The sequence below is a fragment of the Podarcis liolepis genome (assembly GCF_965112155.1).
Source record: "Podarcis liolepis genome assembly, chromosome: 13".
NCBI lineage: Eukaryota > Metazoa > Chordata > Lepidosauria > Squamata > Lacertidae > Podarcis > Podarcis liolepis.
The window spans coordinates 10,994,395-11,004,394 of NC_139573.1; positions in this window are offsets into that span (position 1 = coordinate 10,994,395).

The window sequence follows — 10,000 nt, forward strand, 5'->3', positions numbered from 1 at the left end:
GACTCTTTCCCCTGCCACCTCCCCAAGCTTGAAGACATGTATACACACCTCCTACCCCAGGAAAGGCCCAGAGGTAACAATTGCTGGGCTCATTGTTCTCCAAGGGAAGCCAAATCTCATCACCAGACTTGCCAAGGGGTCCAGACATGCAAAAGAAGTTCTATTGTACTTTGGGTAGTGGGACTTCGAGGTGTTTGCCTATGCTAATATTATACCTGGGTCTTGCCCTGACATGTCTGTTTATGCTAATCCTGTACCAAGGACTTGTCTGGACATGCTTGCCAAAGCTAAACTAGTGTAACCCCTGTCTACCCCTCCCCTTTTGTGACATGTCAGTGATGTTTGACCGTGGAATTTGCTGCCAAGGAGTGTGGTGGAGTCTCCTTCTTTGGAGGTCTTTAAGCAGAGGCTTGACAACCATATGTCAGGAGTGCTCTGATGGTGTTTCCTGCTTGGCAGGGGGTTGGACTCGATGGCCCTTGTGGTCTATTCCAACTCTATGATTCTATGATTCTATTCTATGTAGCAATGATGTATCCATGATGCTGTACAAACTGTATTCTGGGATATGGTGGGAAAGTTTTAAGTCATTGTCACCCCATCCTCGGGGTTCAAAATTCCTCTTTGAACCTATTGCGCAATAAACTTTGGTCTACAGCTATTTGCACCGGTTGGTGGCTGGACTCCTTCCTATATTCCGCAGGGACCTGTGGGCTCTGCCTGACGAGCTGGGTGACTGAGCAGCCTTGCACCTAGATTTTCTGTAACAGTCTTGATGCCATGCTTTCTTGATACTGATGTATTTTGCTGTCTGGTGGCTCTCAGCTATGAGGAAGTACATGGGCTCATTCTCATGGGATGAACTCAAACCCTTTTCTGTAACTGTAACTCTAAGCCAAAGCCTGCCTTCAGGGATCCTACTGTGAACTGAATGTGAGTAAACTTCTTATTACTTGTGGGAAAATGATTGCTTGTACATGAGAGCATGAGCAAAGTTCTTATTGTTACAGGGTGATTTCATAGCTAGAAGCATCCTTGGAGCATGAACAGCGCGTGAACAGCTCGTGCTGTCCCAAATGATTGGTTAACGTAGCATAGCCTGATCGCTCGCATGGTCTAGTACGAAGGTCTTTATCTGCTGGCTAGAACAAATTGCTTGGCTTGTATTTTTTGTATCTTTCTGATTTCACACAATAAAAGCTGTGCTGCATTAGCCCTAGGAGCAGCCATATTTCGGAACCTATCGTGGTGTGAGACTGATTTTTCTTTGGATGCCGAGCTGTAACTCGACAATTGGTGCCCCGTGTGACTGCCTTCGGACTTCACGTTGTTTTTCATTATTCAGCACTCACCAACACGTCGTTCATCCACGTAGTGGATCCCTGGTGAGTGCTCCCGTGTGACTGCCTTCGGACTTCACGTTGTTTTTCATTATTCAGCACTCACCAACACGTCGTTCATCCACGTAGTGGATCCCTGGTGAGTGCTCCCGTGTGATTTCTTTCGGACTTCATGCTGTTTTACAACGTTCAGCCTCACCTCGCCCAGCAGGGCTGCAGACGCGTCGTTCATCCACGTAGTGGATCCCCGGTGAGAGCTCCCGTGTGAATGTGATTCTGGACTACGTTACGGACTTATCAGCACTTATCTCCGCCCGGACAGGGCAAAAGGCGCCTCCTTCATCCTCCTACGGATCCCTCCGGTAAGTGCTCCCTGCTCTTTTTGCAACTCTTGCAATCATGGGAAAATCTCTCTCTGCACCACAGAAAAATTTTTTTAAAGACCTTAAATTCCTTTTGGCCAGTAACAACCTTGCTGTTCGGAAAGCTGACCTTAAGTCCCTTATAAAAGCCCTGGACACTCACTGCCCCTGGTTCCCCCAGGACGGAAATTGGGAGTTAGACGATTGGAAAAAAATTGGACACTTCTTTCAAAATCATCCTCAGATTGATGTCAAGGTTTTGCACGCCTGGGGTAACGTCTACAAAGCTATGTCGTGCTTAACTCCTTCAAACATTCTTCTGGCTGCGGCAACAGCTTCTTCGCCCGCCCCCCCGGTTCCCGCTTTGCCTGCCTCAAACCTACCTCCTAAACCGCCGGACATTCTCTCTTCGGCTCCTCCAGTCACTCCCCTGCATTCTTCAAATTCTGCAGCACCCCCTGCTCTTCCACCTCCTCCGCCCAAGGCATCTGGCACCGCTCCTACCATTCCTCTTCAAAAATCTCTCCGTGCCGCCGCTCCGTTGTTGCCTTTTGATTTTGATACTCCAAATCTCTTCCCTGTGATTGCTCCTGCACCCCCAGCCCCCGTCATGCTGACCCAAACTGATGTTCTTGATGGGCTGACGGGAGGAGGCAATTTTCTTACTGCTGCCCAACAGCTAACTCTCCATCCTCAGTATTGGGAGGCCACTACAGCCTCAGCCCAAGAGGCTCTGGCCTCTGTCCCTGATGACAGGAATGAGCGCGATGGCCGATGTGGGAGCATCAGACAGGGTCCTGCAAAGCCCTATGGACAATTTGTTGATCGCTTGTATAATACCTTCAAGCGGCAAGTTCAGGACCTGGCAGCACAAGAACTGATTGTACGCCAGCTTGCGTTTGCTAATGGAAATGAGGACTTTAAGCAAGCGCTGCGCCTTCTAATGGCAACATCAAATATAGCCATTGCTGATATGCTTAAAGCCTGCCAGTCAGTGGGCACTGCTAGCCACGGCCTGCTAGCCACGGCTCTGTCCTCCGCCGTGTCCCAAAATCCTGCAAAGGCTACAACCTGTTGGATTGACAGTGGCTAAAGAAAAATCCAGCGGACTTTACCTATTACGTACCTGGGACACAAGCTGACAGCATCTGCAGCCATTCCAGTTACACCTCAACTACAGTTTCCTGGTCATCTTAGACTGGTGGATTTACAACAAATCCTTGGACAGCTGAATTGGATAAAGAGTTATTTGGACCTGCCCACCTCTACTTTGTCTCCACTATTTTCTGCCCTTAAAGGACATAAGGATCCAGCAGACAAGATCACAATCACCTCTGCAATGGAAGAGGCTTTAACCACTGTGAACAACCATCTCCGCAGATGTATGGTGGACAGGATTCCTTCTCTTTCCATGGCACAATTATCACTTGCAGTATTTGCCACCCTGCTCCTTCCAACAGCTATATTGTACACCACAGGCCAAAAGCCTGGGACTGTGTCTATTGTGGAGTGGCTTCACTTGCCTCATACTCCTCCGAGGAACGTGTATGCTACACCCAACAGCGTCATGGACCTTGTTGTTAAAGGCCGACATCGAGCCCTTGCCCTCTCTGGAATGGACTTACAGTCAGTGTACCTGCCCTTCTCACAGGAAGAATTTCAGCATCTGATGATGACAGCCGTTTCTACCCAAATAGCTTTTGCTGATTTCTTGGGAAATATCATTCACAATCCTCCTAGAGACCCTCGTTTGTCTTTCCTTACAGGGCTACGTTATGTCTTACGAACTGCCTTGTCCCCCTTACCCTTACCCTCCGCCCTTACTGTGTTCACTGATGGTAACAAATCCAGAGGGGTGGTGGTGTGGGAAGAGGAGGGGGGATGGAAAAGTTTGTATACTACTGAGCAGTCCTCAGCACAACGTGCTGAATTGGCAGCTGTAATTTTGGCATTTCAACAGTTTGCTAATATCCCTTTCAATCTCATTGTGGATTCTCAGTATGTATATAATCTTTTGAATGTCTTACCATTGTCTTATATCACTCCTGCTATTGACATAAATTTGTTTACATTGTTTTCCACTTTGCAGAACTTGATACAAGCTAGAACTTGTCAGTTTTATGTTGCCCATCTCAGATCTCACACTGGCCACCCTGGGTATTTGGCAGAAGGTAATGCCCGGGCAGACCATGCTTTGAAAAATGGTATTTTTTCATTGTTTTCAGACCCATTTGAAAGTCATTCTGTATTTCATCAAAATGCTAAAGTTTTGGCGAAATCTTTCTCGCTGCCCATTTCTCAAGCTCGAGACATTGTGTCACAGTGCGCAGTATGCGCTAAATCTCCCATAGTTATTCCTTTTGATGCAGTTAACCCTAGAGGCCTGCATCCTCTGGCAATTTGGCAAATGGATGTCACCCACACGCCTTCTTTGGCTCCATTTTCTAGGGTACATCTCACTGTGGACACTGCCTCTGGCTATATCTGGGCCTCTCCGCTCAAAGGAGAGACCACTCGACATGTTATCCAACATTTAATGCGCTGTTTTGCTGTTATGGGAAAACCCCATACCTTAAAAACTGACAATGGCCCTGCGTACACTTCTCAGGCCTTTTCTGATTTTTGTTCTTTGTGGGATATAAGGTTGACTCATGGCATTCCTTTCAATTCTACAGGGCAGGCGATAGTCGAGCATTCTCATTTGACCTTTAAGACCCTTCTCAACAAGCAATTGGGAGGTCGATCGCCTACTGTATCTGAAATACCTAATGCTGTACATCAAGTATTGTTTACTTTAAATCATCTCTTGTATCCCCACAATAAGGATTTTACACCTGCTGAACTTCATTTCCGGAAGGAGGAAGTATTGCAAAAGGAGGAAGTATTGCAACGCCCTTTAGTGTCTTACAGGTTGCTTCCAGATCCACAGTGGAAGGGTCCAACTTCCTTGATTTCCTGGGGTCGCGGATTTGCGGCAATTGACGTAGACGGAGTTCCCACATGGGTTCCAGCCCGCTGCGTTCGACCTTGGCGCTCTTCTGTTGCCTCGTCTTCGCCCAAGGAGACACCAGCACCTTGAAACCGTATTTTACGCTGTTTGCCGGTGATGACCTCTCACCTGACCTCAACCCGCATTGCAGTTGGAGACATCGCCATATTGATGTGCCCTGGATAAAGTCACCTTCCACAGCTGTTCCAGTGTTTCCTGGCACGTTGAAAGGCCATCTTCAACCCTATCGCGTTGGCCCCCCTTCCCCCTGGGAAGCCACCGTTTCTACCACTTATCGTTACAGTTTTGCCGCCTCTTGTCTGGGAAATGAACCTGGCTTTGAAGGATGCCCTCGTCAGACCGGCATCGCTTGGGTTTTGCCCCCCAATAGCGACCATCCCATCTGTGTCACCATGTTTCGTTGGGTTTGGATTTTTGGCTCAGCAGTGCACGGAGCAGTACATGAGGCCTATTTACAGCAAATGGGCTCCTGTATCTGCAGAAATGGCTGTGTGGCTTCTCCTGGATTGTGGTTTTTACATGCCAATAATCGAGCCACGAAATATCACGCAGGCTGCTCGGAAACAGCTATTGGAATAATTTACCATTCTCACCCTTATTGCCCCCCCGAGCAACCAATATGGCATCGTCCTGAGTGGCCCCACAATTCCACTTCACACGGGTGGAGCCTCTCCGGGAACTTTGTAAAACGCCGCTTTCGTCGTGCTGCTTTTTTGCAGAAGGCCAGGAGGCCTGAACTTTATCATCAGATTTGGACTAACAATACTTACGTTAGAGACATTAATCATTTTGCTTCTATGCTTAACCTTTCTGATTGTTGGATGTGTATGCATATCCCTCCTCAATCAAAAAGCTCTGGCATTTTATTACATGGTATTCCTATAAATGCTTCATATAAGATTAGCAATAATATGAAGGACAATCGCATAAGTTTACCTCCTGTATTTCTATCGCTGGTAGAATTAGCTCCTTATTGTTTTCATTTTAATCACAATAGCAAAAAATTTTTAGGTCATTATCCATATTGTAATTGGACATATGAATACATTAATGGATCTTCTTGTTTTCTTAATGTTACAACCATGAGTGGCAGACCAAAGGTTTTAATTAATAATGTCACAACTTACATGACCTATGAACAACAAGCTGCGTGTAGAGACTTTTATGTTTGGTTCGACTGGATGCGAAAGAGCAGCAGAACTACATGTTTGCTTCAATCTGATTTATGGTTATTTTGTGGCACACGTGCCTACAAAGAAATCCCCTCTGCCTTTTCTGGTACCTGCACGTTAGGTATAGTAGTACCCTTGGTGTATAAAATAGATAAGCTCCCAGCGGTCCATTTGCGTAACAGAAGGGAAGTACAATCACCTATTTCTCAATATACAGGGACAGCCATCTCTAGGTCCCTTCTGCCTTCTTTAGGTGCAGCCATGAATTACCGTGATTTGCATAAATTGGCAAACTGGACAGAAAATTTGTTTAATTCCACCATTTTGGCTTTAAAAATGATTAACAAAGAAATATCAGAAATAAGAAATGTAGTTCTTCAACATCATTATGCTTTAGATGTGATCCTTGCTTCTAAAGGTGGAATTTGTGCCTTAATTCATTCTCATTGCTGCATGTATATAACTGATCAATCGACCAATATCTCTGCTACTATTGATCATATGGAACAAATGATAGCCCATAATCCTTTGAATCCACCTGAAGGTTTTGATCCATGGGAGTGGTTGTCTTCTTGGTTACCCAATGGAGTATGGTTAAGAAAAATATTATTGATTGTAATTGCATGTATTGCTGGCTTCCTTATGGTGTGTTGTTGCATTCAATGCATACCCTCTTTGATTTCCCAATGCACTGCATGGTGGTACCGACCACGGCCCACCACAGGGGTTACAAGAGGAATTTATGTTGCAAAGTGTAGACGCTTAGGCAATGAAGTGTACGATTTGGACTAATGGTCCCTCTTTTCCTCTAATAATATAAACAAGAAAAGGGGACATGTGGGAAAATGATTGCTTGTACATGAGAGCATGAGCAAAGTTCTTATTGTTACAGGGTGATTTCATAGCTAGAAGCATCCTTGGAGCATGAACAGCGCGTGAACAGCTCGTGCTGTCCCAAATGATTGGTTAACGTAGCATAGCCTGATCGCTCGCATGGTCTAGTACGAAGGTCTTTATCTGCTGGCTAGAACAAATTGCTTGGCTTGTATTTTTTGTATCTTTCTGATTTCACACAATAAAAGCTGTGCTGCATTAGCCCTAGGCTAGAACAAATTGCTTGGCTTGTATTTTTTGTATCTTTCTGATTTCACACAATAAAAGCTGTGCTGCATTAGCCCTAGGAGCAGCCATATTTCAGAACCTATCGTGGTGTGAGACTGATTTTTCTTTGGATGCCGAGCTGTAACTCGACAATTACTTTTAAAAGAAGCAATCCAATCTGGCTTGGTTCAGATGGGGTTTGGTTCCTGGTAAGTCCCCTTTTATCCCTCCTAAAGAGAATAAAGACACAAGAAGCTTAAGTAAAGAGATTCAAACAAATCTACCAACTAGCTTCCTGCTGTGTAAAGAGGGGAATGTACTCTGCTGTATGAATAAACTCACTAGCATGAGTTAGGAAGGATAATATTTAATCAATATATCCTCTCCTGCTACCCACAACATTCCCACAAATAATAATACACTATTGACATAGCCTTGCATAGTAACCTTTACATGGGTTTTATAAGGATTATTGCTGTATAATGTGCATGAAGTGCTTTCAGTGCTTGAAAGCAGTATACAAATGTTAGGTATTACTGGATATTAGGCTTGGTTGGAAGGCAAGGCAGTATCTTTTTGTATATATAATTTACTAAAGCAACATAAGAACTTAGGAGGAGTGTACTGGCCTGGGCCAGTATATGAAGGCCAGGCCAGTATACTGCGATCTTGTCAGTGCACTGATGATGCTGTGATTGGAATATCTTTCTGTATTATATGTTCACTAGTCTGTCATCATGCTGTTTTTGTCGGCTGTTTCCTAAAGCTCTAGGGCAAGGAGAGGTTGCCTTGAGAAGACAGCATGATGACTAGAAAGAAGAGGAGCAGGTTAGGGCAAGTTAAGTTATCAGGGCAGAGAAAAGCAGGCAGGAGACAGCCAGGCACCATGGCAGAAGATGGAGTACTGGAAAGAGCAGGCAGCCATGTTGGGATCCTGTCTGTTTAGAGAAGGTTCCTGGCAGAGCAAGGATGGCATCACCCATGGTGGTGCGGGCTGGGAAGGAGAGAAGAGAGGGGTTCATGTCTGTGGTAAATGGCAAGGTTAATTGAAGTCCTGGTGGGGTTAAAGTAAGTCTCTGTATGTATGACAGTTGTGATGGGGCAGCAGAGAGAGCAGGAACTGAGGAAGGGGCAGGTGGAACTAACTAGGGTAAAGGGGGCATTTGGAGGAGTGAAGTGGAATCTAGGAGGGAGCTGTACATGTGTAAGAGACAATTTTAGTGCTCTGGTGATGAAGAGAGCTGGAGAGGAGGAGGAATTAGGGAGAGGGCAACTGGAAGTGACTGGGGTAAAGGTGAAAATTGGGAAACATGGTAGGAAGAGAGGGAGAAAGTTTCCAGGTCAATTAAGAAAGAGGGAAGAGAAATATATGTTTGATAGCAGAGAGAGGGCTTCTGCAAGGTCATGTCAGAGAGTTATGGGGGGAGGCAAGGAATTGTCTTTGTGTTCAACCTTGCAAAATATTGCTGCACTGAATCACCGTCACCAAGCATTTAATTCTTTGCAAACAGACCAAGAGTTTGGTGCATTTTGACAGTGAGAATGGCACTTTTCAAACCCACATTGACTGCACTGCTGACAGACTGACCATCTCAGTGGGGAACGGTTTTGCTTGAACGAGTCAACCTGGTGTCAGAAAGGCCAGTCTCAGCTCTTTGGCTTCATCTCGGATATGGGCAGTTAAGCGTAACTGGGCTGAATGAATTTGTGGCCTAATGCAGGGCAAGCAGCAGTGTTGGGGGGTGCCTCTAAGCCCTCCAGCCCCAGCATGATGGAGCTGCTGGTCCAGGTGGCTTCGACCTGCAAAGATTGCCACAGGCTGCCCTCCAGAAGGTGCTAGTGGCAGGCAGCTACGATGTGGACAAGAAAAGGCTGCTTCAAGAACCTGGTGAGCCAGGGGATTCTGGTGCAGAGCAGCAGCACAGGCACCTTGGGCTCCTTCAGGCTCAGCAAGGACCAGGCCTCCACCTTGGAGGGCAAGAAAAAGGCAGTGGCCCAGAAGCCTACAGGAGTGGCTAAGAGTAAGAAGCCAGTCAAGGGAAGCTCCAAGAAAGCAGTAAAGAAGCCCAAGGCTTCCCAAGCCAAGAAAGTTGCCACTAAGAGCCAAGCTAAAGTTGGGGCAGGTGAGCCTAAAATGCCCAAAGCCAAGATGGCAAAGCTGAAAAGGGTAGTGCCTAAAAGGAAGCTAACCCTAATGCCTCTTTTAAGACCCACCTAGAGATTCATATAAAGATGCTGGTTTACGCTGTTGCCAAGTAAAATAGCCCTTTTTAATGTTTGTTGTGGCTAAGGAATGTAATCTGGTGCCCTCCCCTCCAGATTGGTACAACAACTCCTATCAACCTCCACATGGTCCAGCAACATGTGGACATCTCCACTTTTGCTACACTGAATACTATACAAACTCCACGCTGCCCATATATAGTGTGATAGCGTGGGATGATGCTTCGTGCGGGCCCTCTCGCCCTTACGAAACCTTGAAACAGGTCCCTGGAGAAGGAAGGGCTGGAAAGGGTTGAGGTCATTTTATAGGTATTTATAGGCAGTTCGCTCTTTCCTGATTGGCTGAGGACAACAAAAGTTCCTTCTCTCCCCCGCACGCTATAGTATTTGAATTTCCCGCGCGACTTCAGCCTGCTTCCTCTCTGCCTCCACGTCTCCTTCCTGTTCCTGATGCTGCTTTGGCGCGCGGTATTGGCGTAGTCAGGATTTTTGGGTGTGGGGCAGGCTTTATGTTTAGGGGGACAGAACCTCATTTAGTTAAGTCTTTTTATTGATTTACTTGATTCAGTGTTGCCCCCCCCCCCGTGGCGTGCTGTAGAGCTTACCAACAACTCTCTTGGAGTGTCAGACGCAGCTCCCTTTATTTTTTAATTCCAGGAGCGAGGGTCTCTCGCTTAACCCCGCTGATTCAAAGCCTCAAGATGCTGAAACCTTTTCAGTATCTCATCACTAGAGCAATCAGTTAATAGTGCAACTGATCATCATGTAGTTGTGCTTCATGCAAGCAACCTT